Source organism: Microcaecilia unicolor, chromosome 2 (genome assembly GCF_901765095.1).
Source record: "Microcaecilia unicolor chromosome 2, aMicUni1.1, whole genome shotgun sequence".
Taxonomy (NCBI): Eukaryota; Metazoa; Chordata; class Amphibia; order Gymnophiona; family Siphonopidae; genus Microcaecilia; species Microcaecilia unicolor.
The window spans coordinates 317,193,938-317,213,582 of record NC_044032.1 but is presented as its reverse complement, the minus strand read 5'-3'; the positions used below and the strand labels follow the sequence as shown (position 1 = coordinate 317,213,582).

At 43.2% G+C, this 19,645-nt stretch overlaps 1 protein-coding gene across 4 annotated transcripts in view; it reads left to right on the top strand.

Annotated features, from left to right (window-relative positions):
- The window catches only part of SLC44A1 (solute carrier family 44 member 1), an 851,962-nt gene that overhangs the window by 307,538 nt on the left and 524,779 nt on the right, over positions 1-19,645 (top strand). The gene's annotated exons all lie outside the window — the stretch shown is intronic.

Below are 19,645 nucleotides of genomic sequence, written 5' to 3'. Positions count from 1 at the left end.
TTGCTGTCTGGTTGCATTTTTGTACCAAGTCAAGTGAATTTTAGTATTTACCAGTGTAAGCTGAATTTTAGAAGAGATATATATATTTTTCCTTTGTAGTTAAAATGACAATAGGACAAAAATGATAATAGGACAAAACCAGTAAGGAAAGGACTGGCTTATGAGTTTGTATGGCAGTTGTCTTAGGGAGGAGAGCAGCAGTTCATTAAGCATTATACTTACTGCCTTAGAGGCAATCCTCCAGTGCTTCAGGTACAAAATTAGATAAGTACATAAGTATTGCCATACTGCGACAGACCAAAGGTCCATCAAGCCCAGCATCCCGTTTCCATCAGTGGCCAATCCAGGACACAAATACCTGGCAAGATCCTAAAAAAGTCCAAAACATTTTATTTATTTATTTATTGTATTTGTACCCCACATTTCCTACCTTTTTGCAGGCTCAATGTGGCTTACAGAGTTTGGAAATGAGAACGTCATTACATGATTTAAGAAAACAGTCGATCATAAGCTGAGATGAAAGAGGAATTTAGATAGAAGGTGTTAGGTAAGGTCGTGTGAGAGGTGTTTTGGTGTACTTGGGTGGTTTAAGGAATGATTTGTTTCATTGAGGGTGACTTTTGTAGGCTCTGTTGAAGAGATGTGTTTTCAAAGCTTTGCGAAAGCTGGTTAGATTGGTCATGGTTTTTAGGGCCATGGGTAGTGCATTCGAAAACTGTGTACGTTTGTACGCAAAGGTAGTAGCATAAGCCTGTTTGTATTTCATTCCTTTACAGCTGGGAAAGTTCAGGTTGAGGAATTTGCAGGCCGATCTTTTGGCATTCCTGGGCGGCGTAAGTCCACTAAGTTTAACATATAGAGTGGGGCATCTGCGTGAATGATTTTGTGTACAGTCGTGCAGATCTTGAACTCAATTCGTTCCTTGAGCGGGAGCCAGTGCAGTTTCTCTCTGAGGGGTTTCGCACTTTCGTATTTAGATGTTCCAAAAATGAGTCTGGCTGCGGTGTTCTGGGATGTTTGGAGTTTTTTGATGGCCTGTTCTTTGCAGCCTGCGTACAGAGCGTTACAGTAGTCCAAGTGGCTTAATACCAATGACTGTACTAGGGTGCGGAAGATGTTTCTTGGGAAAAAAGGTTTTATTCTTTTGAGTTTCCACATCGATTGGAACATTTGTTTCGTCGTGTTCTTCGCGTGGGTGTCGAGAGTGAGGTTTCGATCAATAGTGACTCCAAGGATTTTCAGATTTTCTGAGATAGGAAGTGTGCAGTAGGGTGTGGTTATTGTGGGGTATTTGTTTGTATTGTACTGGGAGGTGAGAACTAGACACTGAGTTTTTTCTGCATTGAGTTTTAACTTGAATGAGTCCGCCCAAGAGTGCATGGTCTGGAAGCTCTGGTTGATCTCGTTTGTTATTTCGTTTAAGTCACTTTTGAACGGGATATGGATCGTAACGTCATCGGCATATATGTAAGGGTTAAGGTTTTGATTGGCTAGGAGTTTGGCTAATGGTATCATCATTAGGTTGAAGATAGTTGGTGAGAGGGGGGGATCCTTGAGGAACTCTGCATTCTGGTCTCCAAGGTGGCGATCTGTCCGTGCTCATTATTGCTTGGTAGGATCTAGTGGTGAGGAATCCTTCAAACCATTTGAGAACTGGGCCTCCGATTATGAAGTACTCTAGTAGGTGTAATAGTATTTCATGATCCACCATGTCGAAGGCACTAGACATGTCGAATTGTAGTATGAGTATGTTCTTGCCGGTTGTGATTGTTTTTTTGAATGTGTTCATTGCCGACACTAGTACAGTTTCAGTACTATGATTTGATCGAAATCCTGATTGAGACTCGTATAGAATTGAGTGTTTGGTCAGGTATTCCATGAGTTGTTTTGTCACTATGCCTTCCATCAATTTTGTTGTGAGTGGGATAGAAGCGACTGGTCGGTAGTTGGTTAAGTCCATTGTGCTTTTCTTGGCATCTTTAGGCAGTGGAGTGAGTAGGATATTTCCATTTTCCGTGGGGAAGAGTCCATTTATGAGTCTATAGTTTACTTGGTTCGTGAGGTCTTGTTTGAATTGTTTGGGTGCGGATCTTATTAGGCTGGTAGGGCAAATGTCAAGTTTGCATTGAGGTTTGGCATATTTACTGAGTCAGTGTGTGAGTTCATTTATTGAAATGGGTCAAAATTGGTCCATGATCGATCAGCTGGGTATTCCCCAGGATTTGGGTCTAAGCATTCAAGGATGCTTGTATACTCAATGGTATTGCTTGGAGCTTTGTGATTTTTTCATTGAAATATTTTGCTAAGTTGGTGGCCGATGGGGTATCTGTGCTATTCGAGGTGACCCGTGTGGTGTTTAGGAGGTTGTTTACAAGTGAAAAGAGTTTGTGCGTGTCCTTGTAGTTTGGTCCTATTATAGTTTTGTAGTGCATTCTTTTGGTATGTCTGATTTTGTATTTGTATTTTCTTTGTGGTCTGTTTCCACTCTTTGAGTGTGTGATCATCTTTTTTTTTTTTTTGCTCCATGCCCTTTCTAGTCTTCTGACCTGTGTTTTTAGTTCTTTAAACCATGGGATTGAGTTGTTCTGTGTGAGGTTCTCGTTTGGAGCGGTTCTATTTTGTCTAGCACTGTTCTGCATCTGTTGTCCCATTCTTGTAGAAATTGGGGTGATTCTGTAGTTGTGGTCCATTCCTCGGTATATATTTGTTGCCAGAATGTTAGAGGGTCTATTTTGCCTCTCGTAGTATAGGTTTTCTTTTCTTGTTTTTGTTGTTTCTCTTTTGTTTTCCAGAGGAGGGAGGTGGTTGCCTTGTAGTGATCTGACCATGGTGTGATTGTCCATTTTGTATCCCTGAATATGAGGTTCGCTTCTGATGAAAATTTATGAGTTATGATGTCTAGTGTATGTCCTTTTTTGTGGGTGGGTTGCATGTTAGGCCAGTGGATCTCCCATAGTTGGAGGAATTCCTTGCATTCGTGTACGTTGTTTGAGTTGGTGTCTTCAAGATGGAGGTTTATGTCTCCTGCTATGAGGACATTTTGGGAGGACAGACAAGTATTTGATATGAAGTCTGTGAAGTGTATCTGTGCGTCTTGCCAGTTCACCAGGGGTCTGTAGAATAGGATTATGTTTAGTTGATCATGTAGGTTAGGGTGGGTGACTCTGACTGTGGCTGTTTCGAGTTGGGGGAGGATTGATGCAGCTGTTGTTGTAACTGTGAATTGGGATTTATAAATTATAGCTATACCTCCGCCTCTTTTTCCTTCTCTTATCCAATGAGTGATTTTGTATCCAGGTGGACACAGCTCTATGATTATCAGGTCTTTGGAATTATGGATCCAAGTTTCATTGATGAGAAGGAAGTCAAGATTATCTGCTGTTATCCAGTCAGCTATCAATGTAGTTTTTTTGATTATTGATCTGGCGTTAGTGTATCCTATTTGTATTAATTGGTGTTGTTTTCTTGGGTTCGGGTTTGTGGTGATTTTTATCAATTGTCTGTTTTCTTGATGTGCTGGTTTGGTGTCTTCTTTTGATGTCCTCTGTTGGTGTCCATGGGTGTTAGGTTTGTCGTGGTTTTTGTTATTTTTTTGGGTGGGCATTGTGTGTGTAAGTGATGTGTGATTTGTGAGTTGTGGGGTTGTTGTTATCTGTGTCGAGGGTTGTGTATGCGTGTAGGAGTAGGCTTACAGAATGTTACAACGACATTCACATTAATAGAATAAGAATTTCAGAATGTAGATATAGATAAGGTGCATAAGAATATTATGGCAATCATATTAGCGGAATAGTAATTTCAGAATTGTTGCAAATAAAGGTGCATAAGTATATCATGTAGGATTGGAAGTGGATAAATAAACAATAGCAAGTTTACAGCACAGAGAGCATTCCAGAAGCTTGGGGAGGGACTGTGGCTTTTTCTGATGTGATTCCCAGGAGGGGAAAGGGAGAGGAAAGACTACACAAAACAGTGGATTTCAATAAGTGGCTTGAGTCTTGGTGTAAAGAAGAAGGTTTTAGATACATAGGAGCATGAGGTAATACATGGAAAAATAACAGGCTGTACCGTAATGATAGGCTACATCTTTCTGTGATGGGAAAAAGGATCCTTTGGGAGAAACAGTATGTTTCTAGACATTTAAACTAGAAGGCGAGGATGACAAAAGGAAACAATGGAATTCAGAAAGTCACCCCCAGAGTAAACATGATGGCAGAGGGAAAGGTCATCTAAATATAGAAAACCACCTGAACTCGCTGTGCACATGGAAAGCAATGAGAACAAATGCTCGTAGTCCAAGTAAAAAGGTTCAAGACTTGCAAGCCCTGATGTTTGAAAAAAACTTGGATATTGTTGCTATTATAGAGACGTGGTTCAATGATTCCCATGAATGGGATGTGACTATACTGGGCTATAATCTTTTTAGGAAGGATAGAGAAGGCCGAAGGGGTGGAGGAATGGTGTGCTGTATGTGAGAGAACATATCAGAGCGGCTGAAATGCGGGAAACCTGGGGAAAGGAAGAAGCTTTATGGATCGTCCTGGAAAGAGAAGATAGAACCTGTATCTACACGGGTTATCTACAGACCTCCGGCACAAACGGAGAAGCTAGACAAGGATCTGATAGAAGATATTTGAAAGATTGGTATGAAAGGGGAGGTGCTACTGTTGGGAGATTTCAACTTGTTTGATATGGATTGGAACATCCCGTCTGCGGAATTGGAAAGAAGTAGGGAGATTGTGGATGCCTGTCAAAGTACCTTGCTCAGACAAATGGTGACGAAACCCACGAGGGAAGGATCAATGCTGGATCTAGTGCTCATGAATGGAGGAAGTGTTTCCAATATCTGGGTGGATGCCCACCTATGTAATAGTGATCATCATATGATATGGTTTGATATAAGGGCATAGGCAAAGTGTGTACGCACAAAACTCAAAAGTACTGGATTTCAGACGTACTGATTTTGATAAAACTGGGGAATACCTGAAGAAGGAGCTGTTGGCGTGAGAAGGTGTAGGAGAAGTGGAAAATCAGAGGTCAAAGCTAAAGGCTGCTATAAATAAGGCAACTGATCTTTTTTTTAATAATTTTATTTATAATTTCACAAATAAATGCAAGATTCTCTTGCTACAGTAACTCAGAGATAGCATAACTCACAATCTTGAAGAAAATAAGAAAACAAATACAATTCTCATTTCAGAAAAAATATTTCCCTTTCTTAGACCACCATAATAAACTACAATAAGGGGGAGTTAAATAAGTTGAGGAGAACAAACTAATTATTTATCATTATTAGGCAATAGTTCCTGGACCGCCCCATGGGTAATTAATACTATACTATTTCCTCTGGCCCTGGAAGTCATTTGGCAATCTTCTTTAGTTCAACAAAGCTTTTAAATTGTTCAGGTTCATAGAAAATATACTTATTGTCCAAATATTTAATCAGGCTTACATGGGTAAGCTAGCAAAAAGCTAGCTCCCAATACTTTAACTTCATCTCTCAGTAAAAGAAACTCTCCTTTTTTGCTGGGTATACCTAGTAACATCCGGATTAATCCACACTCGGGCTCCCAAAAAGGGCTTTTGAGGATTTTTAAAGTATAATCTCATAATTGAATTAAGGTCCTGCTCAAAAACAAAGGAAACTAACAAGGTTGAACGAGTGTGGATTTCAGGCAGTGAGGTTTCCAAAAAGGCTGTCAAATTTTGTAATCCATGATCTTGCAAATCCTGCACCTCTGATTTTCTCCTTTGTTCCCCCATCTTCTTCTGTGGAATTGGGAGATAATATATTTTATTTATCGGAGGAATCATCTCGGGGGAGCAATTGAGAACTTCAGAGAGATACTTTTTAAATAGTTCCAAACCACTCAGTTCCACCATTTTTGGGAAATTTAATACTCTCAAGTTAAGTCTCGTGTTATAGTTCTCCAACTGATTTATCTTACTGTGAATAACTGTTTTATCCTTAATCAGAGACACTGTTGTGTTTTTTAAAGAAGAAATCTCTTGCTGAAAAAGAGCACTCTGTATACTTGAATCTTGCTTTGTTTTTTTCAATAGAGTCCTGTAGCGAGTCTGCCTTAGTCACTGGAGAAGCAATATCCGCTGAAGCCTTTGAAACTGTTTGATTCAAATTTTTTAACATTGCCCATATGGCCTCTAGGGTTACCTCCGTGTGAGCTTCCAGCTCGTGTTGTTGATTGTCTCCCCCGCTTGCTACCGCTGCAGCACCAACCGCCGAAAATTCTTCAGCACCAACTTCAGACGCTATTGAAGATTCTGCCGCATCCCAGTAGCTCGCTGGGCACAGAGGTGGGGCAAAATCAGGCGAGGAGAGAGTGATGGTATCTTGCCCCAGGGAAGTCGTCGCTCCTCCGCTCGCTTCCACAGCGGGGCTCCTCAGCTCTGTGACCCATGGCGTGCTTGTAGCAAATCCGTCTAGGGTCAGTTGGACCAATTGAGTGGTCATCGCTGCGGGTGGTAAGCTCTTGACCACCCCTTTCCTTTTAGTGTGAGGCATTTCAAAACAGGAATTTTTGCTTTTTAATCGAAAAAAGGAAAAAGGTCCACAGAGACTCGACAAGAGCTATCAAGCTGCGTCCGCCATCTTGGAAACTCAAGGCAACTGATCTTTACGCGAGGAAAGTAAACAAAAACAAGAGAAACAGGAAGCCTATATGGTTCTCCAAACAACTAGCTGAAAAAAAATAAAAGCAAAAGAAGCTTTGTTCAAGAAATACAAAAGAACGCAACGAGAGGATCACGGAAAAGACTATAGAATTAAACTCAAAGAAGCGAAGAGGGAAATACGGCTAGCGGAAGTGCGAGCAGAAGAAAAACAAAATATGAAAGTGCTAAGCCCCTATGAGAAAAACTACACTGGCTCCCACTTAAAGAACGCATCACGTTCAAAATATGCTCCCTAGTTCACAAAATCATTCATGGTGATGCACCAGCTTACATGTCAGACCTGATAGACCTACCACCCAGGAATGCCAAAAGATCATCCCACACATTCCTTGATCTGCACTTCCCTAACTGCAAAGGTCTGAAATATAAGTTAATGCACGCGTCGAACTTTACCTACCTGAGCACACAGTTATGGAACGCACTGCCATGCAACTTAAGAACGACCTACGAACTAACGAACTTCCGCAAACTACTGAAGACTCATCTCTTTAACAAAGCTTACCACAAAGATCAACCCATGTGATTATACACAACTCCTCTACTTATATTTAGAACTGTCTTATAATATCTGCTTGTTATACTACTACCATGTTTTGTTATTATCATGTTGCCCAAGATCCTTCTGTAACACTAAATGTCTATTTTCTAATATATTTCCACTACTCATGATGTATTGTAAGCCACATTGAGCCTGCAAAGAGGTGGGGAAATGTGGGATACAAATGCAATAAATAAATAATGGCTAAAGATGTAAAGAAAGGTGATGACCTTTTTCAGATATATTGGAGAAAGGAGAAAAAAAGAAATGGAATTGCAAGACTGAAAGATAATGAGAATGGCTATGTGAAGAGTGAGGAGGATAAAACAAATGTGCTAAACAATTACTTTGGTGTTCTAGGAGGAAAATCCTGGTGAAGGACCATGATTGGCTGCTGAGAGAATATCTGGGAATGGAGTGGGTAATGCACCGTTTATGGAAAAAGAGTTTATAAACAGCTGAATAATCTGAAGGTAGACAAAGCTATGGGGCCGGATGGGATACATCCCAGGATACTGAGGGAGTTCAGGGAGGTCCTGGTGGAACCTCTTAAAGATTTATTTAATAGATCTTTAGAGACGGGAGAGGTTCTGCAAGATATAGTCCCCCTTCACAAAAGTGGAGACAGGGAAGAAGTGGGGAAACTACAGACCTGTAAGTCTCACGTTAGTGGTAGGGAAAATAATGGAGTTGCTGCTGAAAGAAAGGATAGTTAACTTTCTAGAAGCCAAAGGGTTACAGGACCCGAGGCAACATGGCTTTACCAAAGGAAATTCCTGCCAAATGAATCTAATTGACTTCTTTGGGTGACTAATGAATTGGATGAAGGATGTGCGCTAGATGTAATCTACTTGGATTTCAGCAAAGCCTTTGATAAAGGTCCCCCACAGAAGACTCGACTCAGGAGAGAGAATTTGGGTGTTGGTGTCAGAGGATCTGAAGGTGAAGAAATAATGAGACAAGGTGACGTCCGTGGCCAGAAGAATGCTAGGCTGCATTGAGAGGGGTATAACCAGCAGAAGAAAGGAGGTGCTGAGGCCCCACTTGGAGTATTGTGTTCAGTTTTGGAGGCCGTATCTTGCTAAAGATGTAAAAAGACTGGAAGCAGTGCAAAGAAAAGCTACAAAAATGGTATGGGATTTGTGTTGCAAACCGTACGAGGATAGACTTGTTGACCTGAACATATATACCTTGGTGTAAAAGAGAAACAGGGGTGACATGATATAGACATTCAAATATTTGAAAAGTATTAATCCGCAAACAAACCTTTTCCGGAGACGGGAAGGCGATAGAACTAGAGGACATGAATTGAGGTTGAAGGGGGGCAGACTCAGGAGTAATGTCAGGAAGTGTTTTTTCACGGAAATGGTGGTAGATATATGGAATGCCCTCCTGCGGAAGGTGGTGGAGATGAAAACGCTTCTGGAATTCAAACATGCGTGGGATAAACACAAAGGAATCCTGTTTAGATGGAATAGATCTATGGAATCTTAGCGGACATTGGGTGGCAACTGGTAATTGGGAAGCAAAACTGGTGCTGGGCGGACTTCTACGGTCTACGCCCTGATCGTAACCGAATAGATAGGGATGGGCTGGAGTGTAAATTTAAGGGGCTTCGACATTAGCTTCAGAACTTTTAGTACAAGAACAGTCTCGGCAGACATAAACTTTCTGTTTAACCAGACTATGCCATTTATGCAGGTTAGATTACTGAATCATTGCTGCAGTGAACTGTTTGACAAATTCAAACCTCTAATCATTTTTTAAAATGCTTTTTATGCACCTAATAGTCTAGTTCAATATCCTATGTAATCAATGCAGGGCACAACCACTGTATCATTGTAGCACTGAACTGTTTAGACATCTCATAGCGTTATACTGAATTTAGAACTTAATCTGCTAAAGCTGACACTAACCAACCAGGTAACATATGTTGGGTAAAATCATTGAATCATTGTAACTCTGAACTGTTAATATATCTCATAGCATTATACTGAACCTAGAACTGTAATCTTCTAAGCTGACATTAACCACCTCCCATACTCCATTCCGTAAAATACTGAACCGCACGGCTAAACACTAAACACACTAACGTCGTCATGAATACTAACAAGCTGCTCCTAATCATCTATTGTCTGTACCTAATTCACCACGCACTAACACCCCCCCTTGCAAACAATAATCTTCCTACAATACACAAACCATACACACAAACCATACACAACACGTCTAACCAAAAGATTAAAAAATGGAATGGACAACCTACCAATTACGGAAACAACCAACAGAAAGGAAAGAAGGGACACAACAAACTCAATAACCAAGAAGACAGACAACTAATAAAAATCATCGCATTCCCGACCCTAACTGAATCCCACCGACTAATACAAATGGGTTATATAAATGTCAGATCTATATTTAACAAAACTATGACAATAACCGACTGGATCACTACAGATAATCTCGATTTTCTATTTATAAGCGAAACCTGGATTCATGACCTCAAAGACCCCATAATTTTAGAACTATGCCCTCCAGGATACAAAATCACCCACTGGACAAGGAATGGAAAAAGAGGAGGAGGCATAGCTATACTCTATAAATCCCAATTCACTGTCACAACAACAGCCGAATCCATACTTCCCCAACTGGAAATTGCCTCTACCACCCAACCCTAAACCTTATCCTGTTCTACAGACCACCAGGCAACTGGCAAGATTGCCAAACACACTTTATGGATTTCATATCAAACACATGCGTCTCTACTCAAAACCTTCTTATAGCAGGTGACATCAACCTCCACCTTGAGGAGACTAACTTAACGAACATGAGTGATTGCAAAGACTTCCTTCAACTATGGGAGCTTCAATGGCCTAACATGCAACCCACCCATATTAAAGGACACACACTAGACATAATTACATACAAATTCTCACAGGAACTAAATCTCACAATAAAAGAAACAAAATGGACAGCCGTACCATGGTCCGATCACTACAAAGTGAACCTCTCCCTTCACTGGCGAACGAAACATTCACAACACAAACAAAAACAATCAACCTACACCACGAGAGGTAAAATAGACCCACTAATTTTTTGGCAACAACTCTATGAAAGCGAATGGACAACACCAACAGAATCACCCCACTTTCTCCAGAATCGGGACATCAGATGCAGAACCATATTAGACAACGTAGCACCACTCCAAACCAGAACGTCACATAGAAAAAATTCAATACCATGGTTTAATGAAGAACTGAAAGAACTAAAAACACAAGTCAGAAGATTAGAACGAGCTTGGTATAAGAAAAGAGACGACTCTGCACTCAACGAATGGAAACAACTACAAAGAAAATACAAATACACCATCAGACAGACTAAAAGATCATATTATAAAACTAAAATTGGACCAGGCTACAAGGATACACATAAACTCTTCCAACTCGTTAATCTACTAAACACCACACCGGTCACTTCTAACAATACAGATACCACGTCAGCAAACAACCTTGCGACCTACTTCAAAGAGAAAATTATAAAACTACGTACTATGATACCCAGCAGCACTATTGACTATGTAAACCTCCTCGAATGCCTAGACCCAATACATGGGGAATATCCAGCAGACCGATCATGGAGCAACTTTGACTCACTATCGATTGGAAACATCTCTCAATCACTCAAAAGATACGCCAAGTCGCAATGCAAATTAGACATCTGCCCTAGTAATCTCATAAGATCTGCCCCTCAACAATTCATAACAGACCTCACGAGACACAAACTACATGTTACAAAATGGTCTCTTCCCAAAGGTTAAAGGAAGTATTCTACTTACTCCACTACCTAAGGACGCAAACAAAAGCACAAACGACTTAACCAACTATCGCCCAGTAGCATCCATCCCACTGATAACCAAACTTGTGGAAGGCGTAGTGACGAAACAACTCACTAACCACCTAAACAAACACTCAATTCTACACGAATCTCAATCAGGATTTCGATCGAACTATAGCACAGAAACAGTACTAGTAACTTTAATGAACACATTTAAACAAACAATTGCAACTGGCAATAACATACTTCTCCAATTTGACATGTCCAGTGCCTTCGACGTGGTCCACCATGGAATATTATTACACATCCTGGAATACTTTGGAGTTGGAGGTAACGTGCTTAAATGGTTTAGAGGATTCCTGACAGCAAGATCATACCAAGTAACAACTAACCCAGAGACATCAACCCCATGGACACCTGAATGCGGAGTTCCCCAAGGATCCCCCCCTCTCACCAACCCTCTTTAACCTAATGGTGATACCCCTAGCCAAACTATTAGATAATCAAAATCTCAATCCATACATATATGCAGATGATGTCATGATTTACATCCCGTTCAAACAAGACCTAAAAGAAATCACCAATGAAATCAATCAAAGCTTCCAAATCATGCACACCTGGGCATCTCCCCATCTCAAACATGTCAACTAAACTCAACGCAGAAAAAACACAATGTCTCATTCTCACTTCACAACACAAATAACTTCACCTCCATAAGCACCCCTAACTTCTCCCTCCCCATCTCAAACAGTCTGAAAATTCTGGGAGTTACCATTGGTCGAAATCTCACACTTGAAAATCATGCGAAGAATACAATTAAGAAAATATTCTACTCCATATGGAAACTCAAAAGAGTAAAACCTTTCTTCCCAAGGGCCATTTTTCGAAACCTGGTACAATCAATGGTATTAAGTCACCTGGACTATTACAATGCACTCTACGCTGGATGTAAAGAACAGACCATCAAGAAACTTCAAACAGCCCAAAACACCCAAAATATGAAAGTGCAAAACCCTTAAGAAAGAAACTACACTGGCTCCCACTTAAAGAACCCATCACGTTCAAGATATGCACAATTGTTCATAAAATCATTTACGGAGATGCCCCGACTTACATGCTGGACCTCGTGGACCTACCACCCAGAAATGCTAAAAGATCGTCCTGCACTTTTCTTAACCTACACTTCCCCAGCTGTAAAGGATTGAAATACAAACTAGCTCACGCAACCAGCTTCTCCTACATGAGTACGCAATTATGGAATGCAGTCCCCACTCACTTGAAAACGATCAGAGAATTAACTAACTTCCGCAAATCTCTGAAAACCTACAGTATCTCTTCAACAAGGCCTACCACGAGAAGCCTTAACTAACTATAACACAACACCTCTCCAACTTATTCAGAATGTATCTCTCTATAACTGCTTGACCAGATCCTCTTGTCTTCTTTCATTTCTTTGTAACACCAATTGTATTCTTTACCCTGGTATGGCAATGCCATAACAGTTCTTTCTAAGCCACATTGAGCCTGCAAAAAAGTGGAAAAATGTGGGATACAAGTGCAATAAATAAATAAATAAAATAAATAAATAAAGGGTGAGTGTGAGAAGTGTGAGGTAGGCAGGATAGCAACAAGGGGAAGAAAGATGATTGGTTAGTCGAGGGTGAAGATGATTGGAGGAAATAGAAAGTGAAGGAGAGAAGGAAAAAGGGTTTTATCGGGAAAAATTATTATGTGGGTGGGTAGGAGCGGGTAAGGGTGGATAGGGTGTGAGTTGCTGACCCTTCCCAGCCCGCCTGTTTTTTTGGTGGGAGGTGTGGCAATTTGAAGGTAGGAGGTGTAGTTGGCTAAGGGTAATTACAAAGGGGGCTGTGTGGGGAGGGTGTAGAGGTAGAGTCTGGGAGATCGGTAGCAGCTTGTAAGTAAAGGCCTGTTTTATGGGAATAAAGAGGCACCAGAGGTGGTTAAGTGAATATTTGATAATGATATTGAATGAAAGAACTCGGGGGCGGAACCACCATGAGTAAGATGTGGCTGGACGGCACCGTAAGTCACATGGATTAATGGGGGTAATGTGTAGCAAGTCAGAGCCAGTTTCGTTACCGAATGGCTTATCCCTCTTAAACCGCTCTGGGAAGTTAACATGGTGATAAAAGTCTTGGATGTTTTCAAGGAAAAGGTTAAGTTGTGAATTGAGTTTATATATTGCTATATGGTGAATAAAGCTGCAGCCAAATTTTATTCCAAATAAAGTGTTGTGGTGTTATTTAAAATATATGTTAGGAGTCGAGTGGTAAGAGACTGACTGATGTGCGAATGTCAATGTTAAGTATCATATAAAGTATCACATACCATGTAAAATGAGTTTTCAGAGAACAAGCAGGCGGCATTATTCTCACATGTGGGTTGACGTCTGCGTCGGCCTAGGAACCGGCATTTTGCTGTAGCAAAGACAAAAAACTTTGCTAGTCTTCTGGCGCATATGCATCGCGATCGCGTACCTCAGTTACTTTTTTTCCATGACGAGATGTGGCAGGTTCCTCAAACAAACCTCCTCGTACTGGCCCAGGAAAAAATTTTCTGTGAGTAATTTTTTTTTCACGTTTTTTCCTGTACGTTTGTTTTCTTTTTTAAAAAAGAGGTTTACGTTTCCTTTTGTGTAAATCCTTAGTTTTTTCCCCCTCATAAGTTTTTTTTTTTTTTTTTTTTTTTTTCGACGCCGCGCGGTCGGGTTTCTCCTCCTTTTTGTGCCCTTTTTATTGGCACAACAGAGTCTTTTGATTTTGCCAGAGCCATTTTTCCTTCCATGTCTTCGAAGACACCCAGCGGCTTCAAACGTTGTACTTGGTGCAACTGGACCATCTCAGGTACTGATACCTGTTCCTGGTGTATCCAGTGCCTTGGGCCCGACTACAGCCCAGCTACTTGTGGTCTGTGTCTTCGTATGAAGAAGTGGACCCAAGTATCTTGAGAAGCCCAAAGCGAGAAATTTTGGTGTTTGGTCCGGTCCTTTGACATCGGTACTGAGGTTGGCGTTGACATCGAGGGAAGCATTGAGGTAATGACTGCTGAGAGGCCAAGTCACGCTGGGAGTAGTGAGGTGTCGAGTGGGTCTCCACCTGTTTCGAGGCCTCCACCTGTTTCGAGGCCTCCTGCTATGCAGGCCCCCTGGGACCGACCAGCACCGGACCTGACGTCCTCGTTGGCACTGAGTGCCGGGAGCTCCGGGGCGTCGAAGGATTCGGCACCCGAGAAGCATCGGCATCGAGAGGATTGCTCCCCCTCCATCCAGGAGGTGCCGATGGGTCGGCCTCTTGGCAGCTCGGTACCTGATTTTGAACCTCAGCAGATTCTGCCTCCGGTTGCTCCACCTGCCCCGCACCCTTCTCCAATGGCGTCTCTCAACGAGCGCATCTGGGCCCTGATTCCAGAACTTCTGGCAGGATTGGAGAGCCAGTCTGCTTCGGTGTGGGGGGTGCTTGTGCCGTCTGCTGCAGCAGCGTCTGGCCCTTTGTCTCCAGTGAGGTCCCTGTCTTTGGTGCCGCTTTCGTCACAGGTGTCGGCTGCTACCCAGGTCGACTTCCCTTTGATGTCTGTGGAGGAAGCTTCACCGCAGTCCATGTGGGCGTTGGCTTCTCAACATCGCCATCGAGGACGTTGCTCCTCGGCGTTGAGGCAGGCTGAGTCATGGGAAGTTCTTTCCGATACTGAAGACGAGTGTTTGTGGGAGTCAGAGGAAGATCCCAGATACTTTCCCTCTGATAAGTCTTTTGGAATTGCATCTGAACCTTCCCCTCCACCTGAAAGGAGACTGTCTCCTCCTGAGAGCCTCTCTTTTACATCTTTTGTCCGGGAAATGGGTACTGCTATTCCATTCCCTATAGAGGTGGAGGATGAGTCCAGGCCTGAGATGCTCAGGGTTCTGGATTATCCCTCTCCACCTAAGGAGGCTGTGATGGCTCCTTTGTATAAGGTACTCAAGGAAGTCCTTATGTGAAACTGGTCATTCCCTCTGTCTCCTCTGCTCCCGAATAAGATAATTTCCAGTATCAAATCCATGGTGAACCTGGGTTGATGAGGTCTCAGTTACCACACAATTCCATGGTGGTGGACTCTGCCCTCAAAAGAGCCAAGAGTACTAGGGACTATGCCTTGGCGCCCCCAGGCAGAGAAGCTAGGACCATGGACTCTTTTGGGAGGAAGACGTACCAGGCCGCTATACTCGCTGCCATATCCAATCTTACCAGCTCTTCACAAGCGTTCACTTGCGGAACTCTGTGAGGCAGCTGTCTACGTTGGTCAACGCCCTCCCTCTGGAGCAGGCCGAGCCTTTTTGCCTGGTGGTCAGGCAGCAGAAGGCGTGTTGTAAATTCCTGGCCAGGGGCGCTTACAATACTTTTGATGTTGCAGCCAGAATCACTGATCAGGGTATAGCGATGCGCAGACTGTCATGGCTACATGTCTCTGACCTGGATCATTCAGTTCAGCAGAAGATGGCGGATGTACCTTGCCGGAGGGATAACCTTTTCGGAGAGAAGGTGGAAGATCTAGTTGACCAGATCAAGAAGCACAATGATGCTATAGCTTCTCTCTTCGGCGGGAGAGAGAAGCTATAGCCGGGCTCCTTCTGCTACAGCCTCCTCAACTAGGAGGTTTTTTTGGGGGGGGGGGGGGCACACGGAGCTCCCTATTCCTACGCTAAGCATAGGTACGCTCTGGCATCCTGACCAGCCCCAGCGTACTCGTTCTCGTCAACAGCATGCACCTAAGGCTCCTGCTGCTCCCCAGCAAAAGCAAGGGATGGGCTTTTGACTGGCTCCAGCAAAGCATAGCCACACTAAAAGTGTCTGTGCCGAATTACTTTTCCGGTCAGGGGGAGGCTAATATTTTTTCACCTAAGATGGCCTCTCGTAACCTCTGACAGGTGGGTTCTTCAAATAGTCCGGTTGGGATACATTCTCAATCTGGAATCCAAACCTCCAAATTGTCCACCGGGAACTCAGTCATAAAGCTCCCAACACAAGCAGGTACTTGCAGAGGAACTCTCCGCCCTTCTAAAGGCCAATGCGGTCGAACCCGTTCCACCAAGGGAAGAAGGGCTGGGATTCTAGTCCAGGTACTTCCTTGTGGAAAAGAAAACAGGGGGTATGTGTCCCATCCTAGACCTAAGGGTCTTGAACAAATTCCTAGTCCGAGAAAAGTTCAGGATGGTTTCCCTGGGCACTCTTCTTCCCATGATTCAAGAGAACAATTGGCTATTCTCTCTGGACTTAAAGAATGCTTACACACACTTCTCGATACTTCCAGCTCACAGGAAATATCTTTGATTTTCAGCTGGGAACAGAGCACATTCAGTACCGTGTACTGTTTTTTGGTCTGGCGTCTGCTCCCAGAGTGTTTACAAAGTGTCTAGCAGTAGTCGCAGCATCGCTACGCAGACTGGGAGTGCTTGTGTTTCCTTATCTCGACGATTGGCTTGTAAAGAGCACCTTGGTGGATGGTGCTCTGGAGTCCATGCGGATGACTATTCAAGTGCTAGAGCTACTGGGGTTCGCAATAAATTACTCAAAGTCCCATCTCACTCCTGTTCAGAAATTGGAGTTCATTGGAGCACTACTGGACACAAAGACAGCTTGGCCTTATCTCCCCGAGACAAGAGCAGACAACCTCCTGTCCCTGGTGTCCACAGTTCGAGCATCTCAGCAGGTTACAGTTCAGCAGATGTTGAGACTTTTGGGTCACATGGCCTCCACAGTTCATGTAACACCCATGACACGTCTACATATGAGATCAGCTCAATGGACTCTAGCTTCCCAGTGGTATCAAGCTGCAGGGGATCTACAAGATGTGATCCAACTGTCCACTGACTTTCAGAATTCTCTTCAGTGGTGCACAATCTGATCCAATTTGACCATGGAACAATCATTCCAAATTCCTCATCAACAAAAAGTGCTGATGACGGATGCATCCCTCCTGGATTGGGGAGCTCATGTAGATGGGCTTCACACTCAGGGAGCCTGGTCCTTCCAGGAAACAAGTGTTCAGATCAACCTCCTGGAACTACGAGCAATCTGGAATGCTCAGAAGACTTTCAGAGATTGGCTGTCCAACTAAATCATCTCGATTCAAACAGACAATCAGGTTGCGATGTACTATACCAACAAGCAGGGGGCACCGGATCTCGCCCTTTGTTTCTGTAAGCTGTCCAGATGTGGCTTTGGGCACGCCATCAGGGCATGTTTCTCCAAGCCACTTATCTGGTAGGTGTAAACAACAGTCTGGCCAACAGGCTGAGCAAGATAATACAACCTCACGACTGGTCGCTGAATATGGGCGTAGCTTGTAAGATCTTCTGAGCATTGGGCACCCCCTCAGTGGATCTTTTTCCCACTCAAATCAATCACAAGGTCCCTCAGTTTTTTTTCCAGACTTCAGGCCCACTACAGACTAGGTTCAGATGCCTTTCTCTTACATTGGGGAACAGGCCTTTTGTATGCGTATCCTCCCATACCTCTAGTGGGGAAGACTTTGCTGAAACTCAAGCAAGACAGCGGAGCCATGATCCTGATCGCATCCTTCTGACTGCGTGAATTTGGTTCCCTCTTCTTCTGGAGTTGTCCTCCGAAGAACCGTGGAGATTGGAGTGTTTTCCAATCCTCATCACTCAGAACGAGGGGTCGCTTCTACAGCCCAACCTCCAGTCTCTGGCTCTCACGGCCTGCATGTTGAGAATTTAGAATTCGCCTCCCTGGGTCTTTCAGAGCGTGTCTCCCGGGTCTTGCTTGCTTTTAGGAAAGATTCCTCAATGAGGTGTTACTCTTTCAAATGGAGGAGGTTTGCCATTCGGTGTGATAGCAGGACCCTAGATCCTCTTTCTTGTCCTACACAGGCCCTGCTTAAATAACATTTACACTTGTCAGAGTCTTGTCTCAACACCAACTCCGTAAGGGTTCACGTCAGTGCAATTAGTGCTTATCATTGGCGCGTAGAAGGTAAACCTATCTCTGGACAGCCTTTAGTTGTTCACTTCAAGAGAGGTTTGCTTTTGTCAAAGCCCCCTGTCAAACCTCCACCAGTGTCATTGGATCTTAATGTCGTTCTCACCCAGCTGATGAAAGCTCCTTTTGAGCCACTGAATTTCTGCCATCTAAAGTACTTGACATTTAAGGTCATTTTCTTGGTGGCTGTTACTTCAGCTCGTAGAGTCAGTGAGATTCACATTATGCACATTATACTGTGTTTCATCACAACAGAGTAGTCCTCCGCACGCACCCTAAGTTCCTAACAAAGGTTGTGTCCGAGTTCCATGTGAACCAGATGATTGTCTTTCCAACATTTTTTCCCCGTCCTCTTGCCCACCCTGGTGAAAGCAGCTTGCACACCTTGGACTGCAAGAGAGCATTGGCCTTTTACGTGGAGCGGACAAAGCCCTTCAGACAGTCCGCCCAGTTGTTTGTTGCTTTTGGTCCCAACAGGAGAGGAGTCGCCATTGGAAAACGCACAATCTCCAATTGACTAGCAGATTGCATATCCTTCACTTATGCCGAAGCTGGACTGGCTTTTGAGGGCCATGTCATGGCTCATAATCAGCCTCCATTGAAGAGATTTGCAAAGCCTGCAACATGGTCTTCAGTCCACACATTCATTCACATTACTGTCTGGAACAGGATACCCGACGGTTCGGGCAGTCAGTGTTGCAGAATCTATTTGGGGTTTAGAATCCATCTCCACCCCCCCCCCCCCCCCCCCAGGCCCATTTTTATTCTGTTCCAGGCAGCACTTTCACCTAGCTGTATATAGTTTCATGTCAATCTTGTTAATGTCCTCGCCTTTGCAAAGCCCAATTGACCATCGTGAGCCTGGATGCTAGGGATACCCCACGTGTGAGAATAATGCAGCCTGCTTGTCCTCTGAGAAAGCGAAGATACTTACCTGTAGCAGGTATTCTCCAAGGACAGCAGACTGATTATTCTCACAAACCCACCCACCTTCCCTTGGAGTAGTTATTTGTTGTTTGTTTTACTTTTAGACTTAACTGAGGTACGCGCTTGCGCGGCGGGCAGGAAGTCAGTTCGCGTGTGTGCGCCTGAAAACTCTAGCAAAGTTTTTTTTGTCTTTGCTATGGCAAAATGCCGGTTCGTGGGCCGACGCGGACTTCGACCCACGTGTGAGAATAATTGGCCTTCTGTCTTCAGAGAATACCTGCTACAGATAAGTATCTTCGCTTTTATCTTGTTGGGCAGATTGGATGGACCGTTCAGGTCTTTATCTGCTGTCATTTTCTATGTTACTATATATATGGACGATGCATGACAGAGAAGTAATGACTAAAGCTGATGTATCCCAGGAGTATTTATATAAACAACAGACTGAGAAAAATGATTCCAAATTACTCCCTGTTGACTGCTATACAATTTGTAAATTCAGATAAAACATTTTAAAATCTTATCTTTAAAAAATGAGAAAGTTCAAATATATGGCAGTAAATGAAGAGTTGAACATAATAGGGGCAATTCTATACCTGGGCGCCTGGTAGGAGCCTACCCTAAAGGAATATAGGTTTCTATTTTACTTTATATATCT